This window comes from Pelophylax lessonae (genome assembly GCF_965119305.1).
Source record: "Pelophylax lessonae genome assembly, chromosome: 4".
NCBI classification, from domain to species: Eukaryota; Metazoa; Chordata; class Amphibia; order Anura; family Ranidae; genus Pelophylax; species Pelophylax lessonae.
Window position 1 is genome coordinate 446,521,118 of NC_138771.1, and position 27,863 is coordinate 446,548,980.

At 42.2% G+C, this 27,863-nt stretch overlaps 1 protein-coding gene across 4 annotated transcripts in view; it reads right to left on the reverse strand.

The window, feature by feature from the left end:
- RNF130 (ring finger protein 130) overlaps positions 1–27,863 on the reverse strand; it is a 552,973-nt gene that overhangs the window by 414,511 nt on the left and 110,599 nt on the right. The gene's annotated exons all lie outside the window — the stretch shown is intronic.

Consider the following 27,863-nt stretch of genomic DNA (forward strand, 5'->3'; position numbering starts at 1 on the left):
ACATATACATAAGCATTCAAAGCCTTTGCCACGACATTCAAAATTGAGCTCAGGTGCACCTTGTTTCTACTGATCATCCTTGAGATGTTTCTACAATTTTATTGGAGTCCACCTGTGGTAAATTCAGTTGATTGGACATGATTTGGAAAAGCACACACCTATATATGTCTATATAAGGTCCCACATTTAACAGTGCATGTCAGAGCACAAACCAAGACATTAAGTCTGTAGACCTCAGAGACAGGAGGTATCAATGCACAGATATGCAGAAGGGTATCGAAAAATGTCTAAAGAATTGAAGCACAGTGGCCTCCCTTATCCATCAATGGAAGAAGTTTGGAACCACCAGGATTCTTCCTAGAGCGGGCCGACTGGCCAAACTGAGCGATCGCAAGAGCAGGGCCCTAGACAGGGAGGTGACCAAGAACCCGATGGTCACTCTGACAGAGCTCCAGCGATTCTCTGTGGAGAGAGGAGAACCTTCAAGAAGAACAACCATCTGTGCAGCACTCCATGAATCAGGCCTGTACGGTAGAGTGGCCAGACGGAAGCCACTCCTCAGTAAAAAGCACTTGACAGCCAATCTGGAGTTTGCCAAAAGACACCTGAAGGATTCTCACACCATGAGAAACAAAATTCCCTGGTTTGACGAAACAAAGATTGAACTCTTTGGGCTGAATGGCAAGCATCATGTCTGGAGGAAACCAGGCACCGCTCATCACCTGGCCAATACCATCCCTACAGTGAAGCATAGAGGTGGCAGCATAATGCTGTGGGGATCTTTTTCAGCGGCAAGAACTTGGGAGTCTACTCAGGATTGAGGGAAAGATGAATGCAGCAATGTACTGAGACAGCCTTGATGAAAACCTGCTCCAGAGCACTGTGGACCTCAGATTGGGGTAAAGGTTCACCTTCCAACAGGACAACGACCCTAAGCACACAGCCAGAATTAAAAAGGAGTGGCTACAGGACAACTCTGTGAATGTCCTTGAGTGGCCCATCCAGAGCCCAAACTTGAACCCGATTAAACATCTCTGGAGAGATCCTGAAAATGGCTGTGCGCCGACACTCCCCATCTAACCTAATGGCGATTGAGAGGTCCTGCAAAGAAGAATGGAAGAAACTATCATAAAATAGGTGTGCCAAGCTTGTAGCATCATCCTCAAAGACTTGAAGTTGCAATTGGTGCCAAAGGTGCTTCAACAAAGTATTGAGCAAAGGATGAATACTTACATACATGGGATTTTGTTTTTTATTTTTAATAAATTTGCAAAGATTTCAAACAAACTTCTTCCACATTGTCCATATGGAGTATTGTCTGTAGAATTGAATTATGAGGAAAATAATTCATTTAAATAATTTTGGAATATGGCTGAAAAATAACAAAATGTGGAAAAAAGTGAAGCGCTGTGAATACTTTCCGAAGGCACTGTATATGCTGCAGAGCTTTGGGTCTCAGCAATACATCTATGCACATGCAAGTTTCCAGGAATATGCACAGACAGAGCAGGTATGGAAGTCACAAACCTTGACATATATGAGAATGGGTGGAAACCCTACGCATGTGGACAGACGTGCCTTCCAGTGCTGCTAGCGAACCACAAAGGCAGTAAGCAGTCAAATCTTAATAGAAGTGTTCATTTAAAAAGAGGTAAATTAATTTGGTAATTTAAGTAGAAGGCATCCATCGCCTATTAGGCTCCATGTACACGGGACGTTGTTAAAAGTCCCATTGAATGCTGGAATTTTTAGGAAGTTTGAAACGTCCGTTAGGTCGCGTTTGCACCAGCGTTTAGCGGGCGTTTGCGTTTAGAACCGTTCCTAGAGGTCAAAAAAATGATTCCCCTTTAAAATGGAAAAACGCGAACGCTAAACGCGGGTCATCGCGTTCGGACGCGTTTGTGCGTTTGAAACGCCAAGAAACACGTTCGAACGCAAATAATTGCGTTCTAAAAAAAGTCCCTGAACGCAACTGCCTGCAAACGACCCTGTGTACATGGACATATAAGATAACATGGAGCTGCGTTCAGGGGCTTCTGAAAAAAACACCCAACTGCTCCTAAACGGCCATTTCCAGCATCCCGTGTACATGGAGCCTAAGGACACAAGTAATAAAGAAACTGAAGCCTCACGAGGTGGTTGGAGTAACGAAGGTAGTGGCACCAGTGGGAGGAGGGACAGTTTTTCAAAGCTAAAGGGGACTGAAGTTTCTCTGTGGTGGTAATGTTTAGCTTAGAAGCTTCCTAGTAAGTCTTTACCCCTCTCCACTCAAACTTCTAAGAATGCGTCTGATTCATTGACTCTTCAGTACCTGCAGACCTCCAACAGCAGCAGACCATGCACTGGAGGGTAAAGTAGGGGTCTGACTTACAATGATCTACAAACATGAATTTTTGCCCCTGGTGAAAATGCATGCTTGTCATATGGAACAACAAGGAAGCACTTGGGCAAAAGCTTTTTTGGGGAAATATAATAGCATTCTTTGTACCCTGAGAATGTGTGGCCTTGGGACGTCTTTGTCCCATATTAGAGCACCTAGCCAGGTCTGGCAAAAATGTTTTAAATTCTGTGTTACTGAAATGTTGGAAAATCTGGATATTTCCTGTAAAAGATACGTTTACCCCCCCCCAGCATCGTCCAGTTGATGTATATAGATCTGAACATATTTGTATAGTGTATTATGGGCCCATTCACGGTTCTATCTTCTTTGCCGGTTTTGTGTGCATTTTTGGTTTATAAAAAAAATTAAATTAAAAAAAAAAAAAAACGGTTTTATTCCCATGCTAAAAAAAAACATCTTGCATTTTTTTTTTTTTTGTGCGTGTCAGCCATCAGGGGATTGCTTTATTATTTCTGTAAACAGACCCCCATCTTACATTTTTTTTTTTAAGACATAATTTAAAGGTCTTCTTTCAGTGCGGAATTAAATCAAGCCTGGCAGACTATTAAAAAAAAAAAAAAATCCACTTTTATATAAACAAACATTTTAGCAAGTGTAATGAAACGCTTTGTTCTTCCAACCTGCTGCTCATCCATCACCTTAGAGAAAACGCAGCAAAATATCTAGAAATCACTTTGCAATTATACCACGCTGATTCGGTGACCGAGAAGAAAGAAAGTCTCTTCCTCCCTTTTGTAGCGTGTTCTTTAGTTGTGATTAAAGGGAAAATAATGTTATGGGCAGCGATGACTAAAGAGCTGATTTGCGTTGCTATTTGATGTTTGGATATTCAATTAACTGTCAAACGACAACATGGCCACTTAGGAAATATTGGTTATTTGAAATTCAGGCAAACAGCAACTTCAAAAGAAAAATAGTAGTTTTAGGAAGAAAAATAGACAAATGTATAGAAAGAAATGATTACATGTTGATATCCACCGAAAATAAAAAAAATAGTAGTCCCTTGCAACCTGATCACCCTACTTACTAAACCTTTAGGCCTTATGCACACTGGACATTTTTAAAACGTCAGTAGAAAACTGTAGCTGTAGAAGCGTTTAGCATTTTTTAGCTTTTTTTTCAGCTGTAGCATTTTTAAGCTTTTTTTTTTTTTTTTTTTTTTTTAGCAACTAAAATCCCACAAGAGCTTATGGCCCAAAAACAATGATAAATGCAGAATAGCCGCATTTGTCTGCGTTTTTCAGCTTTTATCAGAGTAAGGGCTCTTTCACACGGTCCGCCTCCGTAGGCGGATCCGTGTTGCTCAGCGGGGAGCGATCCCCGCTGAGCCGGCGGAAAACAGCTCCGTCTCCGCTTGCAGAGCGGAGAGGGAGGTGTCTCAGCACCCGCTGCCCTCTATGGGGGATCGGATGAGAGCGGACCGCCTGTCCGCTCTCATCAGATCCGCTCCGCTCCGATTACTGAACGGATGGAAAAATAGGGTTTCCATCCGTCCAGATTTCAGCACAGGATCGGATGCGGATGGCAGCGGGTGTCAGCGGAGGCGTCTCCGCTGACACCCGCTGCCCCATAGAGCTGCATGGAGGATCCGATCAGATCCGCCTAAAAAACTGACAGGCGGATCTGATCGGACCGCCCGTGTGAAAGAGCCCTTAGAGCGTTTTTACAGCTGAAAACTCACTAGTTCTGGGGGTTATTTTACAGCCAGAAAATGCCCCTGCAAAAAACTGCTGATAACAGCTTATGTGTGTATGGACACATAGGATAACATGCTGGGAGTTTACTGGCTGCAGAAAAAAAAAAAACGTCTGACGCCAAAAACAGCAGCTGTAAAAAACGTCCAGTGTGCATGAGGCCTAAATAGGAGAAACCGAGGCAGAAACTGATGAGCTCCTCTTAAAATTGCCAGTTGCCCAACTGTCACGAGGACACTGTTGCATCAGTTCTTTAAAGCGGTTGTATCTTCACAAAAAAACCTGCAGGACAAAGGCATAATGAGCTAGTATGCATCACATACTAGCTCATTATGAAATAGTTACCTTAAAACAAAGCCCAGACACGGCCGCCTGGACACTGCTGAGGGAGCTGTCATGTTCCCTCGGCATCTCTTCCGGGTTCGGCGGCTCTGGCGCTGTGAGTGGCCGGAGCCGCGATGACGTCACTCTCGCGCATGCGCATGGGAGTTTACTTTCCGGCAAGGAGCCGGCAAAGAGCACTGAAGGTCCCCTTGAGTCCAGGGCCCCAGGCAGCTTCCTGTTCTATTCTTATTATAATCAGTCACTGGGTATGTATTGACACTACAGGGGAGAAAATAAAATGTGATTACAAAACTAGTCATGCTCCTGCCTGGATCTGTCAAGAAGAAAACACTAGAACTGGGATGTACAAAATGACGGCAGTGTGCCTTTGTTTAATACTGTCAGATACAATTACAGTAATAATAAAAAAAAATGATGTTTAAATGTGTTGGGTATGTATTGACACTATGGAGAGTTTGTCTATTTGTCAGCCTACAGTAAAATCTGAGCAGCAGAGTAGCAATTAAAAGCCTTATATATAGTTTAAAAAACAAAAGTAGGCCTGCAAATAAGTAATTACATTTCTGATGCTAGATTTGGCCCAAGCATCTAGGCTTCATTGTCCTTTTTTCATCAAAAGGTTAATCTTACAGTGGGTTCTGGACTCTTTTTAATTCACTGCTAAATTGGATCATGCATAAGGGTCAGTTTACACAGAAATTAGTATTTTGCATCTGGCATGGGTTTGTGAAACATTTCAGCAGGACTTGGACACAAAGTCCATAAACGTCAAGTCCACCTTTCATAGCCATGTCATCCCTTTCCAGAGATCTGCAGTTTTCAATGGAGCACACGTGTGACGATGTCACCACACTCGTAGTCCATTGATACTTCATCCAGCACCATAACTGAAGATACAGACCTGGGGCAGGCATTATAGCCTGCAGGTCCAATGTCTCTGTAATACACTGAATAAGTTTGCAATGCTTTGCAGGCCCCAAATGCCAAAAAAAAAAAAAAAAAAAAAAAAAAAAAAAAGGAAAACATGCACATTTTTCTTCTTTTTTTTCAAAATGGGTAAATTTATTTTTTTTTAAGGTTGACTATGCCTTTAAATTGTGAATTAGAGTCTTAAAGAGGAAGTAAACTGGCTGAAAAAAAATGTAAAAAAAAACCTGTAAAGACAAAGGCATAATGAGCTAGTATACATCGCATACTAGCTCATTATGAAGTAAAAACGAAGCCCCCATAGTGCCGACAGGATGGCCGTCGTCCTTCCTGGATCGCGTCCTCCAGACATCCGATTGGCCGGAGGCACGATTACATCACTCCCGCGCATGCACCCAGGAGCCGCCGTTCACGGCACTGGGCTCTAAAGGAACGGCACGGGTGGCCGTTTCTTCAGAGCGCATGCGCTGAGGACGTCATCGGCTGCATGCACTGTAAATATCTCCTAAACGGTGCAAGTTTAGGAGATATTTATAGCACCTATAGGTAAGCCTTAACCACTTTAACACCGGAGGATTTTGCTGTCTTACGTCTGGGCCACTTTTTGCGATTCGGCACTGTGCAACTTTAACTGACAATTGCGCGGTCACGCAACGCCGTACCCAAACGAAATTTACGTCCTTTTTTTCCCACAAACAGAGCTTTCTTTTGGTGGTATTTGATCATTTTTTACTTTTTGCGCTATAAACAAAAACAGAGCGACAATTTTGAAAAAATAATAATTTTTCACATTTTTTATATGAAATTCCCCCCAAAAAAATGTAAAAATCAACATTTTTTATCATTTTAGGCCAATTTATTTTCTGCTACATATTTTTGGTAAAAAAATTGCAATAAGCGTATTTTGATTGGTTTGCGCAAAAGTTATTGCGTTTACTAACTAAGGGAAAGATTTCTGTCGTTTTTGGTGGGTTTTTTTTTTTAACGAGTAATGGCGGCGATCTGCGATTTTTCTTGCGGGACTGCGACATTGCGGCGGACAGATCGGACCCTTGACTGACATTTTTGACACTTTTGGGGTTACCAGTGACATTACTACAGTAATCAGTGCTATAAATATTCACTGTTACTGTAAAAATGACACTGGCAGGGAAGGGGGTTAATTTTATTGGAGAGGGAGAGGTTAATGTATGCCTGGTGCTTACTGACATGTGTGGGGGGAGGTGACTGAGTGACACAGGGACAGATCGCATGTTCAGCTACCCTGCAATCTGACCCTGCCTGTCACTTAGGAGATCCGCCCGCTTGTGTTTACACAAGCGGGCGGATCTCCAGACTCGATTCCCCCGATGATCGGAGAAGAGCAGCGGCGACCCCTGGCCCGACTCCCGCTGTGACTGAATACAGCGGGAGCGAGCCTCCGGCGGCGTGTGCGCGCCGACGAGAAGGGGGAGTGTCTGTCGACGTAGGTCTACGTCGTCAGACCTACAAGAGCCACTTTGCCGCAGTACAGCTCTAGTGAGCAGACGGCAAGTGGTTAATGTAGGCTTACCTATAGGTAAATGTCAACAAAGTGGGTTTACAAGCACTTTAAGCAGTGGTATACTCAAATGCCTCATATACCAGTGGCACATAAAAAACATTGCTTCCAGGAACAGGAAGTGCGCATACTATTGTGGATTATTGATTGATAAAACCTTCACTGTAAGCAATAAAAAAGCTGCCATTATTGATCAAATTCAGAGGAAAGTATAAGGCTAACAACTCTGAAATTAAATATGAAGAGAACTAAAGTGCTGAACATTTTTAGCACCCTTATTGGCTCCCCTGGAGTCCAGGGCCCCAGGCAGCTTCCTGTTCTATTCTTATTATAATCAGTCACTGGGTATGTATTGACACTACAGGGGAGAAAACAAAATGTGATTACAAAACTAGTCATGCTCCTGCCTGGATCTGTCTAGCAGAAAACACTAGAACTGGGATGTACAAAATGACGGCAGCACATTAAAATCCAGATCATGTGCAACCTGCAGCTGCCACTTGCTCTCAGTCTCTGGCTAATTTCTCATTTCCAGCCTGCATGCTGGAGTGAACACGCCAGCATTACCAGTTCTCCTAGTTTACATGTCGTCTGAACTAAATGATCACTGGCTAACCTGCAAGATGATCAATTATATAAAATTTCCTCTGTATGCATTAAAAAAAAACACCACCATTCAGTAGGAATCACGCGGCAAGAGAAATTAGAACAAGCTGGCACGCTGGCAGCTTCTTGGCATAGGAGGCTCGCTAGCACTGAAATGTGTCACTGAGAAGTGACCTCTGGCTCAAGAGTGTGCAAACTTCAGCAAAGCAGCTTCTGCTGGAAACTTCATCAGCGAGTCTGCAAGGGCATATTCCGGCATTGCACTGGGACAGCTTGTTAAAGGATAAGTGCACTTTCAAAGTGCACTCATGTTACTTACTCCTTCCCCCCACCAGCCTAAAACACTTACCTCAGATGTATGCTTATCTCCATCTCACAGCAACGTTTAGATCCTACAAGGATAAGCAAGTCTACACCATCATCATGGATGCACTTCTAAGGGGCCATCTCCCAAGGCTGCTAGTCTTCCTTGGGAATAAATTCACAATTTGTCATCTTTAGCAGGTGAAAGAGTTTGCTTATGTTTATATGTTGCAGTTACCTGGAGTTTTATATTGCTAAAAGTTGCAAAAAGACATGTTAACCACTTCAGGACAGACGGTTTTACCCCCTTAATGACCAGGCCATTTTTTGCGATTCGGCACTGCGTTACTTTAACAATTGTGCGGTGGTGCGATGCTGTACCCAAATACAATTGATGTCAATTTTTTCCCACAAATAGAGCTTTCTTTGGTGGTCTTTGATCACCTCTGTGGTTTTTACATTTTGTGCTATAAACAAAAAAAAGACAATTTTGGAAAAAAAAAAAAAAAACACAATATTTTTTAATTTCTGCTAGAAAACATTCCCAATATATTTTTTTTTAATTTAATTTTTCAGTTTAGGCAAATTTTTATTCTGCTACAGGTTTGTGGTAAAAAAAAAATTCTCAAAAAGCGTATATTAATTGGTTATAGCGTTTACAATCTACGGGATAGATTTTTTAATTTTTTTTTATATAAATAATGGTGGGATCAGCGATTTTTAGCAGGAATGAGACATTGCAGCAGACAGATCGGACCCCCGACATTTGACACTTTTTGGGGACCAGTGACATTAATACAGTAATCAATGCTAAATAATATGCACTGTTACTGTATAAATGGAACTGGCAGGGAAGGGGGTCAATACTGGGGGTGATCAAGGGGTTAAGTGTGCTCCTAAATGTGCTTACTAACTGTGGAGGGGGGGGGGGGAGGCTCTGTGACAGGCACACAGAGATCAGTGTTTTTAGCTTAGCTGAAACACACAATCTCACTGTGCCTGTCTGACAGAAGAGCCGCCTGCTTTGTTTACATAGGCAGGCGGCTCTCCTGTCATTTTCTCTGAAGATCGTGGAAGGCCGGCGGCGATCGAGCCGGCTCCTCCCGCGGTCTGGCTCCTGTGTGTCTAATCACAGCAGAAGTGTGGCTCCGGCAGCGCACGCGCGCCTTCCGAGACTGCGTGCACTTATTAACGTACATGTACGTGATTATACGCAGTCGAGCCGCTCTGCCGCAGTAAATCTAAATAGGGCAATCAGCAAGCGGTTAAAGAATGAAAAAAATTAGTTTTGTTTCATTAATTAACTAAATTGTTTTCATATTCATAATTTGCTTAGTTTAGTTTATTTGTTTTCGATTCAAATTTTCTGAATTCCACTGAATTTACTGAATTCGACTAAATTCGGAGAATTTGAATCTGCAATCAAATTACATTTTTTTTTTTTTTTTAATTTGAATGCGGCTACTGAATTTTCACATCTAAGAATTGCAATATGTTTAAGTGCCAGCTCACACTAACGCGGCACGACTTTGGGGGAGACCTGTGAAGTCGCGTGCACCGTGACTTCGGCGTGACTTGCACGGACTTCATCTATGCAAGTCGCTCCAATGTCGCCCCGAAGTAGTACAGGAACCTTTTTCTAAGTCGGAGCAACTTGAGTTGCTCCTATTAGAACGGTTCCCGTAGCACACAATGGACTGCGACTTGTCAGGCTGACCAGTCGCGGTAGTGTGAATGGATACTATGTCGTATTTGTTTTGAATTTGGAAATGAATATGGACATGTAAACATGTTGCAAATCTTAGAAGTGAAAAATTCGGCAACAGCATTCGAATTGAAAATAATTCGAATTTGGCAGCCGCATTGGAAGTGAATTGAAAAAAAAAAATTCAATTTAAATGTGGATTCAAAATTTCCTGAATTCAGTTGAACTAAATTCAATTCAGTCAAATTCATAAAATTTTAATCTGCATTTGAAGTAAAAAAAAAAAATGTTTTGATTAGAATGCGGCTACCAAATTTTTCACATCTAAGAATTGCAATATATTTACATTTCATATTTGTTTCAAATTTGGAAACGAATATAACATGTAAACATATTGCAATTCTTAGAAGTGAAAAATTTGACAGCCGCATTTGAATTGAAAAAAAAAAAAATCAAATTTCTCTAAATTAGTTGAATTGAATTCGGTTGAATTTGTAAAATTTGAATCTGCATTTGAATTCCATTTTTTTTCTTTCAAATTCAAATGCAGCTGCCCAGTTTTTCACATCCAAGCAATAGGTTTACATTTCATATTCATTTCTGAATTCAAATCAAATTCGAATTTCCTTATTTCGGACTAATTTTGTTTTGTCATTTCGCAGGTTTCGTTTACATTGGTTACTATTGTGATTCGGAATTCGGATACATCCGAATTTTCAAATAACAAAAAGTTTGTCAGAATTTCAATTCGGAACGAAGCAAATCACACATGTCTAGTTGCAGATAAATGTTAAGATTCTACATTAGCATTTTCCATCTAAAAATTAGTTGTGCACTCCTCGTTTTGTCAACTGCACTTATTTATGGTTCTTTCAGATCCCACCTACGTCTTCAAGTTAACACTATGTATGGAGTGTTCCTTTATGATGATGGCACACTTGGGGGATTGTTAGCCCATGTACAGTACTCACAAGTCATTGATTACTCCTGTATCTGTGACCAAATAGTGTATTTAGAGGTTGTTCTATAGCAGTGATGGGGAACCTTGGCACCCCAAATGTTTTGGAACTACATTTCCCATGATGCTCCACTTCACTGCAGAGTGCATGAGCATCATGGGAAATGTAGTTCCAAAACATCTGGGGTGCCAAGCTTCGCCATCACTGTTCTATAGTCTTGAATGGCAAGTTTACAGTGAACTTTTTCTTTAATAAATTTCTCCATCCCCTGATTGCAGACTGCCGTGCTAATTGCTAATCTTTCTTCCCATTCCAACAACTGTCACTATGCAGCAGGGATAGGGAGGAGGCTCAAGTGGTTCTCTCAGCAGCTCAGTTACCCCTCCTCTCTCTTACCAGGCTCAGCATCTTCCAGCCTTCTCATCTCGAATATAAATGCACAGCTGGATTCCAAGGAAGGGTGGTGATGGAGAGAGCTGAGCTGCTGGGAAAATCATTTCAATACCGTTATTCCTTCCACTGTCAAACCAGAACCACACTGCATCTGAGCACTACAAAACCAAAACTGCTATTTTATTCATTTTTAACATTTAAAGCAAACTCCTCCAACCACCCACGTCTCAGTGCTTTAATTTGCTGAGAAATGACTTTGAAAAACACCGCCCTAGTATTTCTGCTGTGGCAATATGGAGTAAGGGCTGATGATTCAAGTAGCATTTACTTCCTGGAATCCCTCTGCCCTTAGCTCAGGCATGCAGGCAGGAGGGTGTGTTTAGCTGAGAAAGCCTTCCCTCCCCTCCTGAAATATATTACATCATTGCATATGCCTCAAAATCAGGAAGTAGCTGAAGTAATGTAAAACAAGTTTAAAATAAGTAAATATAAAATGCCTTCTTATCCATTTACTAATGCTAGAAGCATAAGGATTAAAATGGTCAATGGTAATGAGAGAGGTTCCGCTTTAAATTTGGGGATGAATAATCTCATAGTGCTTGCAGCTACAGAGGTCAGAGTAAAGTTTTTTTTTTTTTTTTCTTTAAAGCTCAACTCCAAGAAAAAAAAAATCCACCCTTGAAGTGGGTGCTTTAAATCAGGCATGTCCAACCTGTGGCCCGGAACCACCGGCAATGCAGCCCACTGCCGCCTGACAATTTTTTTTTTTTTTGCTGGGGAGGAAGGAAGTCGAGTCGGGGGGCACGGCCACAGCGGCTTCCAACTAACTGTAGGCAGAGGCTGTAACAGCACCAGCAGTACCCGCCAGCAGTCTGCAAAATATGTAGAAAAGGTACGTGCATTAGCGTGTGTAAATTGTTGCAATATGTTTTTAAATAACTAGTTGTGTTGTGCAGTGTTTCCGACTCCTACCAGCATGACCATTTCAAATCACTGAAGTGGTCATGGTGGTTAGAGTGTTCCTTTAATATCTCTCAGAAGAAGTAAACCTCTGTATACGGATTCCATTTCATTTGATCATCCTCTAGTTTTGTTAACGTGCGGGGGGGGGGGGGGGGGCGCGTCAGCGTTTTGTTAGTTTTATACCTTAACTATAGAATATTTTTTATATGCGGCCCGAGAAAATTTCTCTACACTCAATGTGGCCCAGAGAAGCCAAAAGGTTGGACACCCATGCTCACTAGCAGGCTCACCAGGAATTTGTGGGACTTTGCAAGGAAAAACTAAGTGCAGGGTCACCTATAGTTAAAGGGTTTGTAACCCTAAATTATGCTTTGCTGCCAGCCCCCCTACTTTAAGCTCCCATCCAGCACTGTATAAGTGTTTGTTAGAACCAATGCCTCTTTGTTGAGTATCTTCAGGCCAGTCACGTGACTCCCGGGCGCTCTGCTACTACGAACCAGGTCTACAGCAGGAGGAACCGAGTTCTCCCTCTGAAGTCAGCCAGAAGTCACGTGACCGCCGAGCTAGCCGCTCAGTCCCTCCCGCTGTGGCCCTGAATTGTAGTTATAGAGCGGCCAGGAGTCACGTGACCGGCCTGAAAATACAGCACAAAAAGGTATTTAGAGGCTTTGTTTCTAACAAACACTTATACAGTGCAGGATGGCCGCTTAAAAGAGAGGGGCTGGCAGTGATTTTCTTAGTTTTTTTACTAACAGCAGCGGGGGGGGGGGCTTGGGTCGGAGACAGAGATACAGACTCCGGAGCTCTCTGAAGACGTCAGTTTGCATGACGAAACGTGTAAGTTGGAACGTACATGGTGACGTCACGAGGAGTAAGTGGAACGCACACCGAAAATACACCGCGTCCACTCTAACTCTGCTGTGTGACTAGTCATAGTACTGTTTTAATTGCTTTTTACATTACAATTGTGGATGTTTTTAGCCCATGGACGGGCAATTAAAATTTTTATGGCAATACACTATCCAGAGTTTCTTTTTGCTTCCCACCCCTGTTAAACAGGAGGAGTGCTGTCGAGGCGATACATAGACTACCGTTCCGGGTCAGGGTGACTACTAAGGACACATTGCATACCGTTCCTGGTTGGGGTGACCACCAAAGTGCATGTGGTCTTGATGCTATACAGCAGCCAAGACCAACACCTTCTGGTGAGTGGCTCATTCACATTCAATTTTGGATTTGTTTTTGGTGAAACCTAGCTACAATACGAATGACGGGGAAGATTATAATTAGCACCTGCACTTTGAACTAGCACGGAAAACTTTATACCATTGCACAAGAAATTGTTTATCCATTACCTGAAATGTTAATGGATGATTATAGACTGCATTTAATGTGATACGTCACTTGTTACAACCAGAGGTTGTTGGGTTTATTTCACACAGCACAGCATTGATTATAGAAATAGGTTTTCATTTTTTATATATTTATGTATGTATTTATGCACTTCTTTATTTACCGTAATTGATTGAGTATGTTACATACACGTGGCACTTTATGGTCTGTAGTACACATGATATTGAGGCAAGCGATGGTGGTAGTCAATAGTAACAGTGGCTAATATATAATTTCAACATACCCACACAGCACAGTATTAATTTACAGTAACAATTTTTTTTTATGTATTCATGCACTTATTAATTTTATTGTAATTGATTGAGAATATATGGTACATGCACATAGCACCTTTGGTTAGTAATATATACAGGCAAGCGCTGGGGGTAGTCAACAGCAACAGAGGATAAAATATATCCTCTGAATTCTAAGTGTGCCTGCATTTACAGTTTTTCCTGGAAAGTCCCACAAATACCTGGTGAGCCTGCCAGTCAGTTACAAGACCCAGGACCCTGCATTCACTAGATCTGATCTCCCACAGTACACAGAACATGGAAATGCAATTACAGTAAAACCTTGGTTTGAGAGTAACTTGGTTTGAGAGCGCTTTGCAAGACAAGCAAATTTTAAATAAATTTTGAGTTGATATACAAGCGATGTCTTGATATACAAGTAGCGTCATGTCACAAATGGGTATAAAAGAGAAGAGAGGCGCCTCTAAGTGTAGCAATATTGTTACATTTAATGAAGGTTCAATATTTAGCAGCACACATGGTTGATGATTACACCCTTCCATGCTGCGCTCCACGAGCGATTCAAAGTCTCGCTTTCAGATCACTCTACTGCAGGGTAGTCTTCCCAATCCCAATTGCAGACTGACATCGGTGAGAGACGGTGATTCAGAAGATGGTCTATGTGGACAGCTTTACCCAAGATGCCTGCATACTTAGATGTGTCTCTTTAATCATCAACCATGTGAGTTGCTAAATGTTGTACCTTCATTAAATGTCCCCATACTGCTACACTTAGAGGCGCCTCTCTTCTCTTTTATACTCTGTAGCTCCTGCTGGATTTTGCTTCTAATCCCCTTGTGGAGGCTGCCGTTTGTGGATGGACATTTTATGAGGACACAACCTATCGCATTGCTATAATCTTTGTATATAGACTATAAACTAAAAGACTTATGAATAAATGGTTGCGGAACGGATCATCCGAGTTTCCATTATTTCTTATGGGAAAATTTGCTTTGATATAAGAGTGCTTTGGATTACAAGCATGTTTCTGGAACGAATTATGCTCGCAATCCAAGGTTTTACTGTATTTTAGTAAATATAAACTGCTAAATACCTTTTCTCATCAGCAGTATATAGCAGTCTTGTGACTTCTAACAGTGTCTGGTTAAAGCTTAAAGAAGTTATTCCTCTACTCCAACTGTCCTATGAGGCTGCAGGACCCCTGACCCTCTGTCTGGACAGTGCCGATTGGTCCTGTGCCAATCACATGTACTCAGTGCAAGCAATATACACCAAACTGAGCATGTGCAGAGTGACTTAAAATGCTCCAGGAGATGGTTAGGGGTCTGTGGAAGAAGGGGAGGATCAGAGAAGACAAGGTCAAACCACCTTTTTACACAACGCAGAGGATTAACCCCTTAGGTTCCACAGAGAGTAGAACAAGCATGCTTTACTGCATATACAGACTGATTTTACTGTTGTGGGTATAGTAACACTTTAAGTGCTGCAGAAAATATATTTTTTTAATGACAGGCCATAGTTCTACATTAACAATGTGTAAACACTTGGTATGTCTTTAGACTGGATACAGGTTCCCTTTAAAAGGCACTGACAGGTATTCAGCATGCATAATAGGCTACTTTATACAAAGAATCCCAGTAATGTCAGAAACCGGCAAGCTGCACTGACCATTTTTAAAGTGCGACACGTCTCAAAATAAGGCATATTCCAAAACTATGTAGGACATTGTCCACCATTATTTCCCAAGGGATCAGTCAAGGCCATGTTATCACACAATTTGTGAACAAGATCATCTGACATTAATCTATCCTGTCCTCTTCCTACAAGAACTTCTGTCACTCTTGCTTGCCTCTCCATAATCTATTTGCTCTCCAGAAATGATAAGGCTAATTAACAAATCTCCAGTTTTCTAAATGATCTTAAAAACTGCTTGTCAATTCTACAATGCCACTTGATGCTCATTACACAAAATTACTACGGCAGCTTCATTAGCAGCGTTTCTTAAAAAGAGACAGAGTTACCTATGAAACTGACCGTTTGTAGAAACGTGAAAACGTGAGCCTCCTACTGAAATCAGATTGCCAAGCCTAAAGCCCAGCTCCGGGAAATGAAATATCCTCCCTGGAAGGGGGGGGGGGGGCACCCCCTCCTCCCTTGCACTGTGCAAGGGAGGATATTTCCCACCCTCCCACCCCCCGCAGAAAAATCAAGCACTTCTACAGTGTTCCCTTCCTCTTGCCTGTTCTGGAGATGGATGAATACTGTGTGTGCTGGTACAGCTCCTCCACTCCTATCCCCATGATCATTTTTGTAGCTGCTGGGGGGGGGGGGGGGCAGATTGAAGAAGAATACTATAAAGCCCCATGCACACAGGGCTTTTTTGCAGCTGCTGTTAGGAGCGTCAGACATTTTTTTTTTTTTTTGCAGCTTAAAAACGCCCCTCCATGTTATTCTATGGCCTCATGCACACACACAGGCTTTTAGGAGCTACAAGTGGCATAGGCGTTTTTAAGCTGCAAAAAAATAAAAAACAGGGCCAGTGTGTTCAGGAGCAGCAGTGTTAAGCTGTAAAAACACCTGACGCTGCTAAACGTGCCTAAACGCGGCTTAGGGCTGTACATCGGCTTTTAGCAGCGTCAGGCGTTTTTTAAAATGTAATTGGTCACAAATAGAAGAGCGTTGTGTTTATTTAAAAACGCTGCTAAGCGCCGACGCGCCTAAATGCGCATTGACGCCAATTCGAAATGCTGCTAAAGGCGCATTTTTGATGCCGCTTTTTCCTGGCGTCAGAAATAGCTTTGCAGCTCATTTTTTCTGACGCGCTGTGTGCATGGGGCCTAGAATGTCACTTAAAGGGACAGCTCTGAGGCTGTTGAAATTCCAAACGAGATGGTAGCTACCAGCAGCGGTTTTGGAATGTCTATACAAGGGAGGTTTTAAGTGGTAAATAACATTTCTCAAATGCACATGTAATCTTAAAGCGTATTTTATCCCAACGCTTCATGTTCCTGATATGTGCCTCCTGTACCATGTACTTGTATGAGAAAAATATCCTGTTCTATTTGTATTGCTTCCTTTATGAGAAATCCCTGGTGTTGCTACCAGTCGCTTTCCTATTAAAAGCTGACCACACTAAGCAAAAGAGCACACTGTGCTCGGTTGTGCTCTCCTCCAATGATCAGACTTGTCCTGACACGCCCCTGCTGCGCAGCCATTACATTAGTTACATAGAAGGTAAGGTTGAGTAAAGACCATAGTTCATCCAGTTCAACCTGTGTAGGTGTAGAAGTGTCCATAATCATTTCCCATATCCCTGTATGTTGTGTTCTTTAACCACTTCTGGACTGCCCACCGTGTATTTATGTCACTACTTTGATGTTAAATACCAGGTTATGGCAGCAGATAGCTGCCGTAACCCTAGTATTTTTTTTTTTTTTTTACACGGCCGGTGGTCCGCTTTTTAACATACAAGTGATCCCGGCGGCAAATTCGCCACAGGATCACTTTTATGGGCGGCGGGAGAGGTGCCCACTCCCCTCCTGCAGCTTCCCAGTCATTTTCCCCCACTTACCAGAGCAGTTGGTAGCGGGGAAAATGATCCGGTTTAGTTTTTGTATAGGTGCATCCCTAGGTGGAACCATTCTGACACGAATAGGTGTCCTTTGTAAATTTTATACAATAGTCCGTTGGCATTATAAAAAAAGCAAACTGCTTACCTTGTTGGTCCAAGTTGTGTTAATTTTTTTTCATTTCATACAGAACATTTACTTTTGAATTGCTATTTTGCTTAGATTTGTCTACATTTAGCAAGGATCAGAGCTACGTATGCAGCCACAAAAATTTAAATTTGACAACTGCTAATCTGGAATATATTATTGAAGCATAATCCTCAATGCTGCAGCTTTGCCAACACAGGTACATGTCAGCTGTGGATTAAAACATTATTAAAGTTTGCTATGCAAGCCAAATGACCTGTTAATTTTAGATCTGTTGTGTACCCATGGACCAACACCAACCTCAAAATCCAATGAGACAATGGACAGTTTAAATGAAAAGCTTGGTCAAATAATGGTGTCCTCAACTCCCTTCTTTTTTTTTTATATAATCTTTATTTAAGCAATTTCAACATATAAACAAAAAAAGATAAGTAATACAGCAAAAAAAAAAAAAAAAAAAAAGGGGGGAGGGAGGATTAAGAGAATAAATCCATTTAAATAGTGGCAATATACACCAAGTCAAAGTCATGCACATATTGGACAGTCTTAACAACACAAAGATTGTGCCTATCGAATAAACAGAGGTATCCCTCATATAACTCCTGTCTCAATGTCCGGATATCATTGCCAGGGAGGAACCCCTGGCGGGGCACGGAGAGTACATGATGTCCAGCAACCTAGATCCACCGGTGCAATTGCCACCCGACTTGCACTTAATAGGAAAGCTCAGAAGAATAGAGCGAGAACAGAGGAAAAGGAAACAGATAGTGCTCCGTGGATCCAATAGAGTATCAGGAACAGAAAGAAGGGGGGAGAAAGAAGGAAGAGATGTCCTAGGGAAATCACAGACCCCCGGAGCATACGCTGCGAAGGTGAGGTATGGGGATAGAAACAATAGCACCTCCAGTTCTTTAGCCCTCCCCGACCAAGCTAAAGATCAGGGATCTCCTCCGAGTAAAAACATCCATCCCATCCAAGTATCCATAAAGAGAGACTGTTGCCCCCGAAGGGTCAACACCCTCCTTTACGCCTCCATGATCCAGTTAACCTCCCATTTCCATTCGGTCAAAGTGGGAATCATTCATTTGGCAGCATTCAGTAGAAACGAGATAACACTTTGTTTATATCTTTTCACAGAGGAGTGGGTGTCATGGAAAAGGTATTGAAGGGGAGTGCAGCCAGGTGGAGAAATGGCTAATTTCTGTATCCAGGGACGGATGGCATCCCAGAAAGGTTGAATGAGTGGGCAGTCCCACTAAATATGGAGGAACAAACCAACCTGGCCACATCCCCTCCAACAATGTGGGTCAGCAGTGGGGAACATCCTCACGAGCTTGAACGGAGTCCTATACCATCGTGACAAAAGTTTGTAGGAGGATTCCTGAATCCGGATACTAATGTAAGAGACATGGGCCAGATGCATGATCTTGGTCAAATTGCGGAGGGGAAAATTCTACTCCCAGCTCTCTCTCCCACTCCCTAACATAAAAGGGAACCGTGCGCAAGACTGTACTCAGGACTAGACTGTGCATGTGGGACAGTAGGTGTGGGGACTCCAGGGGTTGAACAACCCATTTCTCCAACTCAACTCCCTTCTGATCTAAAATGGCAGTAGGAACTAAACTCCTGGAAAGTTGGGATTTTGGACATGCAAGTATGTATGGGTAAATTAGTTTTGGGTAAAGATCTTTTTTAAAATTTGTTGAACAGATAGGCCTTCACTTCTTTTTCCCATTTAAAAATAAAATTAGACTGGCTTTACATATTTTATCCAGATTTCAAATGCCTAGAGAGAATTATCCATTTTTAAACAAGAATATATAAATCATTGCCATGGTAACTGGCTTCTGTAGGAATTTGGCATGTGTAACTTTGTATGATATACAAAAATGCATCAACAGATGTTTTCAAGCCTTTAATGGTTTTCATTTAAACAGAGTAATTTGATGTTGGGACCTATGCACTGTAAAGCAGTGTAGAGGCAGGCTGATAAAAAAAAACGGTCAATAAAGATTATTCGGTACCCATTGTTTACATGACAATGATCTAGACAATCTTTGTGTTTGTGTCTTTCAGATCTTTGCAGATATCGGAGATGATCATTTGGTGGTAGTTAGTGGGCTTTAACCACTTAAAGCGGTTGTAAACCCTATAAAAAAAAAAAAAATTAAAAAAAAAAAACCTGCAAGACAAAAGGCATAATGAGCTAGTATGCATCGCATACTAGCCCATTATGTTTAACTTACCTTAAAACGAAGCCCCGACACGGACCCCCGGACATCGATGCGGGCGCTGCCATGATCCCTCGTCGTCTCTTCCGGGTTCGGCGGCTCCGGCGCACTGATTGGCCGGAAGAGACGGCTCCAGCGCACTGATTGGCCGGAGCCGCGATGACGTCACTCCCGCGCATGCGCGCGGGAGTGATTTTTCCGGCAAGCTCCCGGCAAGTTAATTGAAGGTCCCCCCGGACCTTCAGAGCGCATGCGCCGCTCGCGCGAGCGGCTGCATGCACTGTAAATATCTCCTAAACCGTGCCGGTTTAGGAGATATTATTTGTACCTACAGGTAAGCCTTATTATAGGCTTACCTGTAGGTAAAAGTGTCAAAAAGCGGGATACAACCGCTTTAAGCCCCGGAAGATTTTACCCCCTGACCAGGGGTTTTTTTGCGATTTTTTACTGCGTGACTTTAACGGACAATTGCGCGGTCGTGCGACGCTGTACCTAAACGAATTTCATGTCCTTTTTTTCCCACAAACAGAGCTTTCTTTTGGTGGTATTTGATCACCTGTGCGATTTTTTGATCATGCGCTATAAACAAAAAAAGAGCGTAAATTTTGCAAAAATAACAATATTTTTCACTTTTTTTTATATGAAATTCCCCTCCAAAAAATGTAAAAATCAAAATTTTTTAACATTTTCGGCCAATTTGTTTTATGCTACATATGTTTGGTTAAAAAAAAAAAAAAAAAAAAAAAAATCGCTAAAAGCGTATTTTGATTGGTTTGCACAAAAGTTATCGCGTTTACTAACAAAGAGAAAGATTTTTGTCATTTTAGGTGTTTTTTTTTTTTAACGAGTAATGGCGGCGATCTGCGACTTTTTTTGCAGTACTGCGACATTGCGGCAGACAGATCGGACCCTTGACTGACATTTTTGACACTTTTGGGGGTACCAGTGACATTACTGCAGTAATCAGTGCTATTCATATGCACTGTTACTGCAAAAATGACACTGGCAGGGAAGGGGTTAACTGTATTGGAGAGGGAAGGGTTAAGTGTGTCCTAGGGGCGTGTTTCTAACTGTAGTGGGACAGGTCTACTATTGTAAAAACAGAGATCAATGGTTCTACATAGTAGAACCGTCTGATCTCCATTTTTACACAGGGGAGAATGACAGGCAGCTTGTTTACACAAGCCGCCCGCCTTTCTCCCGCTGTACTGGCGATCGTAGTGTGACCAGCGGACATCGGGTCCGCCGGTCACACGCCCGCACTCCTCTGTGAACGAGCCTCAGCGGGCGCGCGCTCGCCCGCTATTGGCTCAAAACCCGGTGACAGGTGAGCGACGTAGACCTACGTCACTCTGCCTGGCCGGGGCTGACTGCCGCAGTAAATATACTGTGCGCAGTCGGCAAGTGGTTAATTTTTCAGGTAGATACTCCCAAAAACAAGGAAATATTGCCAACAGACACCACTGGCCGAGGCATGCAACTGGAAGAGGAAACCATACAAATTGGAAAAGCCCTGTTCAATGCGACCCTCCTCACACCTTCCAATCGTTCCATCACTTTGATGGTGATGGACAGTCAAAGGGTAAGGTAAAAAAAAAAAAAAAAAAAAAACAGACTTGCCTGGAGAAATGTTTTAAGAATTCGCATTTTATATTGAATTATATTTTTATTGCTATTTCTATATTTATTTCATTTGGCAACATGTTTCTGTATCGATAATATATATATATATATATATATATATATATATATATATATATATATTTTTTTTTTTTTTTTTTTTTCCATACAGCTCTCATAGGATGTATTTTAGTTTTCATATACAATTATCTAAATTATGTTTTTAACCGTCAACTTTCCATTTCTACTGCTCCGTATGTAGACTACTGTATATTACCAAAAGTATTGTGACGACTGCCTTTACACAAACATGAACTTTAATGGCATCCCAGTCTTAGTCCGTAGGGTTCAATATTGAATTGACCCACCCTTTGCAGCTATAACCGCTTAATCTCTTCTGGGAAGGCTGTCCACAAGGTTTAGGAGTGTCTATGGGAATGTTTGACCATTCTTCCAAAAGCACATTTGTGAGGTCAGGCACTGATGTTGGACAAGAAGGCCTGGCTCGCAGTGTGCTGCTCTTATTCACCCCAAAACGTGTTCCAATTGGGTTGAGGTCAGAAATCTGTGCAGGCCAGTCAAGTTCCTCCACCCCAAACTCTCTTATCCATGTCTTTATGGACCTTGCTTTGTGCACTGGTCCAAATCATTTGGTGGGGGGGGGGGGGATTATGCTGTGGGGATGTTTTCCAGGGGTTGGGCTTGGCCCCCTAATTCTAGTGAAGGGAACTCCTAAGGCATCAGCATACCAAGACATGTTGGACAATTTCAGGCTCCCAACTTTGTGGGAACAGTTTTGGGATGGCCCCCTTCTGTTCCAACATGACTGCCACTAGTGCACAAAGCAAGGTCCATAAAGACATAGATGAGAGAGTTTGGGGTGGAGGAATTTGACTGGCCTGCACAAAGTCCTGGCCTCAACCCCATTGACTGCCTTAGGGATGAATTTGAGCGAAGACTGAGAGCCAGGCCTTCTCGTCCAGTGTCAGTGTCTGGCCTCACAAATACGCTTTTGGAAGAATGGTCAAACATTCCCATAGACATACTCCTTGTGGACAGGGTTCCCAGAAATGTTGAAGCTGTTCTAGCTGCAACTCAATATTGAACCCCTACGGACCAAGCCTGGGATGCCATTAAAAATTCATGTGCCTGCAGGTGTCCCAATTCTTTTGGGATGTTTATATGTTCTTGTGTACACTTTTGTTTGTTAAAGTGGTTGTAAACCCCATTCATGAAATTTTACCTAAGCATGTGTATCTGTAGTGTTTACTTATCTCTCTCTCTCTCCAAAGCTCTAAGTGCTGTTTCTCTCTGGTGCTCCGTTCCTCTGTTTTTACCAGAGTCACTTCTGACAAGTTCTTGGACACAGGAGATAACAGCAGCTGAAAATTTGTGTCGGGGAGGGAGCTTAGAGGTAGACAAGCAGAAAGTGTATCTATTCAGACTGCAGCTCTGCAAGTTCATTTTTTCATCTGCCTATGTGGAGTGGGGGGGGCGTTTCCCTTTCCTCCAATCAGCTTACACACAGTGTAAGCCCAGACTCCCCACCCACTGCTAAAAGACAGTAGATATACAGGTACAACTTATGTAGGGAGGGTTGTTTCATCTCTGTGTATCATCTGAGGCTGTTCACTTCACTGGAGTATAAGTTAGGGTTTACAAGCACGTTAAATAGCTCTGAAGGAAGGGCGAGTCTATGTTCCCCTGAAATGTGGTGGCTTGATTTTACTTGTTGCTACCTTTAATAAAATGTCTTTAAACCCACTTTCAAACTTACATATACAAGATACCAGGCACTCCTTTTTATATACTTTCCAATACTGAATTAGAGGAAAAAGATCTTTAATTAGGCCTTAGATCAGTATTTCTCAACTTTTTTCATTTAAGGCACACTTTACAATTTTGGACAATCTCAAGGCACCCTCCAAAATTATAGAGTCTTGAGGTGCCCAATTCTAAAATGTCAAAACTATTCTGATAGTTTTGCAGCAACATCAAAACACATAGGACACCCAACGTTCGAGGAGATTTATTCTTCCAAAGCAAAAATACTTTTGCAAAACGGGTACTGACTAGTATTCCAATGTTTCAAGGGAGGGTCAAACAAGGATGATATGAAGGCAACAGACATCCTCCTTATCAACTAATGATGTCATTGGTCGTTAGGAGGTGGGCAGCTAGCAGATTGTAATGGTGCACAATAAAAAACGGTGAATTTGTGCAACTAAAAAGGCAGGTTTCATCCACATACCGGCTTGCATACAATTTTCGGGCAATTTTTAGGCACTTTGCCAATGCACCCCTGAAGAAACCTCAAGGCACCCTGGTTGAAAAAGGCTGCCTTAGCTCATATGAGAAAGATTTGGTGCAATGTGTAATTTATTTATGAAAAATGTGCTAAAAAAAACAAAAAAAAACGTGATTTGTGCATGGGGGATCTTAAAAATAGGCCCACTTCAAATAACGGGAAGAACAAACAGGGCACAGCACCATAATCTTGCTGTCTTTCGCACTGTTTTGCAAATCATAACAATGAATGCATCATGCTTGGAGCTCCGTGTTTTTCAAGCGTACATACTAGAACAAATCCACTGAACAATGATTAAACACATTTTATGCGCCCCTTGAACAAGCCTCCAGACAGTTAGAACCAAGGTGCACATTATTCTCTAGGAACAAACAGTTCGTACAGTCTGTGTTGCAGTGTTACTTACGTAACAGCTTGAACTACTGTCCTTGTGACATTGACAAGAGCTTACTTCCCACACCAGCTAGCAGCATTTCCTGCCTAGAATTTCAGTGCCAGAGGTTTTCCATGTAAAGTCAATTATTATTCATCAAATGGCACACTTACAGGTTTATGCAATAAGGCTGCCCAAAAAGGCAGTGAAAATGAAGTAACCAATGTCAAACAAACTAGAAAAGCCAAAAACAATGATAGAAGGGGTTAAAACATTTTGCTATATTGTGCCAGTGGTGTTTTGCACGTAGTTTTACTGCTCCACTACACAAAGGACTGCCCATATTCGAGTGCGTCTCAATTTATTTTCCACTTTTCTTGACACTGTGGAAAGCCCCTGCATCTTGAATACCGGTCACAGAGATAAGCCACTCTTAACACAGTCATATGGATTTTTTTTTTTTTTTGTGCGTTATATTTTTATTTTTACACCATGAAACATAATAGAGTCAGAAGAAAAATAGGGAGGAAAAAGTGAATTACAATAAATCTGCTGCCTGGGGCAGAAGCCCCCTAATAATGCAGTGAGAACTAAGCTTACATAGTTAACACTAATTTTAGTATCATTACCAATTCTGTAGTATAACTGGTAGCGATGCACCGAAATTTCGGCAACCAAAATTTTCGGCCGAAAATGGGCCTATTCCATTTTGGCCGAAAATGGGTTAAAAAGATGCCGATATTAATGATGGCCGCTGCTGGCACAGCGCTGGTTTCTAAAGTCCCGCCTCTGGCCGGCGGCCCACCTCCCGGTGAGGTTACTACAACGACTGTGTGTATGAATGAACTAACACACTGGGCGGGCGAGCGGCCGCTAATAGCTATAACTAAGTGAGCCTTTCACTTCCCTATCAGGCGGGTATCTCTGCTGACAGGGAAGTGAAGGGCTCACTTAGTTATAGCTATTAGCAGCCGCCCGCCCGCTCGCCCAGTGTGTTAGTTCATTCATACACACAGCCGTAGTAGTGACATCACCGGGAGGCGGGCCGCCGGCCAGAGGCGGGACTTTTTAAAGGAAGGACACGGGAGGAGTGGAGAGTTTGCCTGCCTGTGACATGGAGACAGGACAACGACAAGTAAGGCGATTGCATCATTGCGGAGGGGGGGGGGGGGGCTGAGGCGAGGTCACCAATGGTATTAGTATTATGCAGCATGAGGGGGCTAATGTATTTCCACTGCTGGTCACTGATGCATTAGTGACCGACCAGTGGCAGTTAATTACCCCTTTGTGCTGCATTAGTGCAACCAGTAGCAGTGCAACCAGTGTTAATTAACACTGACACTGGTTGCACTAATGCAGCACAAAGGGGTTGATTAACTGCCACTGGTCGGTCACTAATGCATCAGTGACCAGCAGTGGCAATACATTAACCCCCTCATGCTGCATAATACAAATACCATTGGTAATTAAATTAACCACTTGCCAACCCGTCACAGTACATATACTGCGACAGGGTGGCAGCTACAGGTGTACGTCGCTGCCTGTTTCTGGTGTATGCCCGTTCTATCTATTTTAATATCATTTGGGGGAAAAAGTCCTATTAGGTTTCAGTTTTCGGCCAAGAGCATCCTGCATTTTCGGTTTCGGCCCAGAATTTTCATTTTGGTGCATCCCTAATAACTGGTGCAGTATAGCATACCAGGTCGGATAGATGGGCTGCTGGGAGGTATATCAGGAACAGTTTCAAATTCTGCTATAAAATAGCCCAGCATTAGGTTGCTAGGGGGTAAATACATTCACCGGCCACTTTAATAGATACATCTGTTCAATTACTTGGTAACACAAATTTCTTATCAGCCAATCACATGGCAGCAACTCAATGCATTCATTTAGGCATCCGGATGAGGTGAAGATGACTTGCTGAAGTTCAAACTGAGCATCAGAATAGGGAGGAAAGGGCATTTAAGTGACTTTGAACATGGCATGGTTGTTGGTGCCAGATGAGCTAGTCTGAGTATTTCAAAAACTGCTGATCTACTGGGATTTTCACGTACAACCATCTCTAGGGTTTACAGTAAATGGTCCGAAAAAGAGAAAATATCCAGTGAGCATCAGTTGGGTGGACGAAAATGCTTTGCTGATGTCAGAGGAGAATGGGCAGACTGGTTCAAGATGACAGAAAGGCAATAGTAACTCAAATAAACCACTCGTTACAACCAAAGTATGCAGGTCACCAACTCTGAATGCACAACACATCGAACCTTGAAGCAGGCTACAGCAGCAGAAGACCACACTGGGTGCCACTCCTGCCAGCTAGGAACAGGAAACTGAGGCTACAATTCAAAGGCTCACCAAAATTGGACAATAGGAGATCAGAAAAATGTTGCCTGGTCTGATGAGTCTCCATTTCAGCTGCAACATTCAGATCGCGGGGACAGAATTAGGCTTAAAGAAAGGAAAAGCATGGATCCATCCTGCTTTGTTTCAACAGTTCAGGCTGGTGTAATGGTGTGAAGGATATTTTCTTGGCACACTTTGGGCCCCTTAGTACCAACTGAGCATTGTTTAAATAACCTGATCTCCAAATGCTTCTTCCAGGTCATTGGCATTTAGTATAGGGAATGGTAAAGATGACAACCCTAGGGCCAGTCAACAATATTTTTGTCCTGACAGGTTTCCGTTAAGGAAACAGGTGGATGAAGATGGCAGTTTTGAAAGCTATAACCCTGTAAAATAAAAGTCAAACACCCTGCTGTTTATAAAAATGCTGTTTAAGAGTGTGCTGAAATCAGAAGCTGAAAAAGCTAGACATGAGTTAGACTTTATGCAGAGAATTTATTATTTTTAAAGCATTTGGTTGCATTTACGAGAGTCCAGAAGTGGTTCAGAATTGTTTTCAAACACCCTTACACATTTTTTTGAGTTTCCAAGAATTTAACAGAATTTTCAAGCATTTTGTGAGAGTTTTGCTGACATTTTTATAGACTATAATAAAAAAAGTTTGAATATGCAAGTAAGATGAAGCACATTCCCTAAGCACAGTGCCCTATTGCAAACAGTCCCAATTGAAGGCAATGCACTTGCCCGTGATCTAGTATATAGCTGTATGACCAGTGGGGCTCTGGTTAACAATCATGCCATATTGTCTTTAGTCTTGCACTTGAAGCAAAACTCACCCTTGAATCTGACATTTCTGTTGTGACAATAGCGGGCAATTATAGTTGCAGTTATACAGTAAAATGAGCTACAGTACAGCCAAGGTTTAGTGCAGGGTGTGTGCGGTTGCACAGCTGCAAAGACACTGCGGTCATTCTGTAAAGTTTCTCTTGAACTCTGTAGTCTGCATTTATTACAGTAAAATGGCAAGTCAGCGTGGATGAAAAAATTCTGAAAGCAGCATTATAGCAGATAAATAAATACAGAAGACAGAATCAAGTACAAAACGATATAACGGTGGGTAAATAATATAATCATACACATTAGCATTTTCATGAGAGCATTCTTTTTTACATTATTAGACTACATCCGTCACTCGATTTCTATATTTGTGAAAAGTCAACATAATATGCTGAATAAAATTAGAGCCTTATTCATTGGAACATTAGAGCTCATATAGAACTAGGAAGTTTTCTTAAAAACGACCCCGTATTGAAGATGAACATAAGACTAAACGATAAAAGCCATGTGACAGACTCACCCGAGACAGAGACTTTTGGAGAGGACTAGGAGCAAGGCTCTTACCCCACTGACTATGGGCCCTGGCTTTTAACTGAACACTACTCTTTGGGAGGTGGGTGCCTCGGGGACCCTTGGAGTGGTCTTGTTGATATCAAGTTCATGTCTTCCCAAAGCATACAGACTCTGGAAATCTAGGTCCGGGATCCCCGTTTAGGGCCTAGCTGCCCCATTACCAGCATTGACTGCTTTACACTGAGACTCATAGCAAATGTTAATATAATCAGACTACTGGGACATTGTATGAGCTTTGCCTTTTGTAAACCGTTGCCATGTAGTCTGTGACTTCTGATTAATCAAAGCATTACTTAGATGTGGATTCCATGGTTAATTGGGTCACCTATTGTTTGTGTGTCTGCTAGTATTCTGTGCACTCCCCCTAGGCTGGTTTAAGTGAC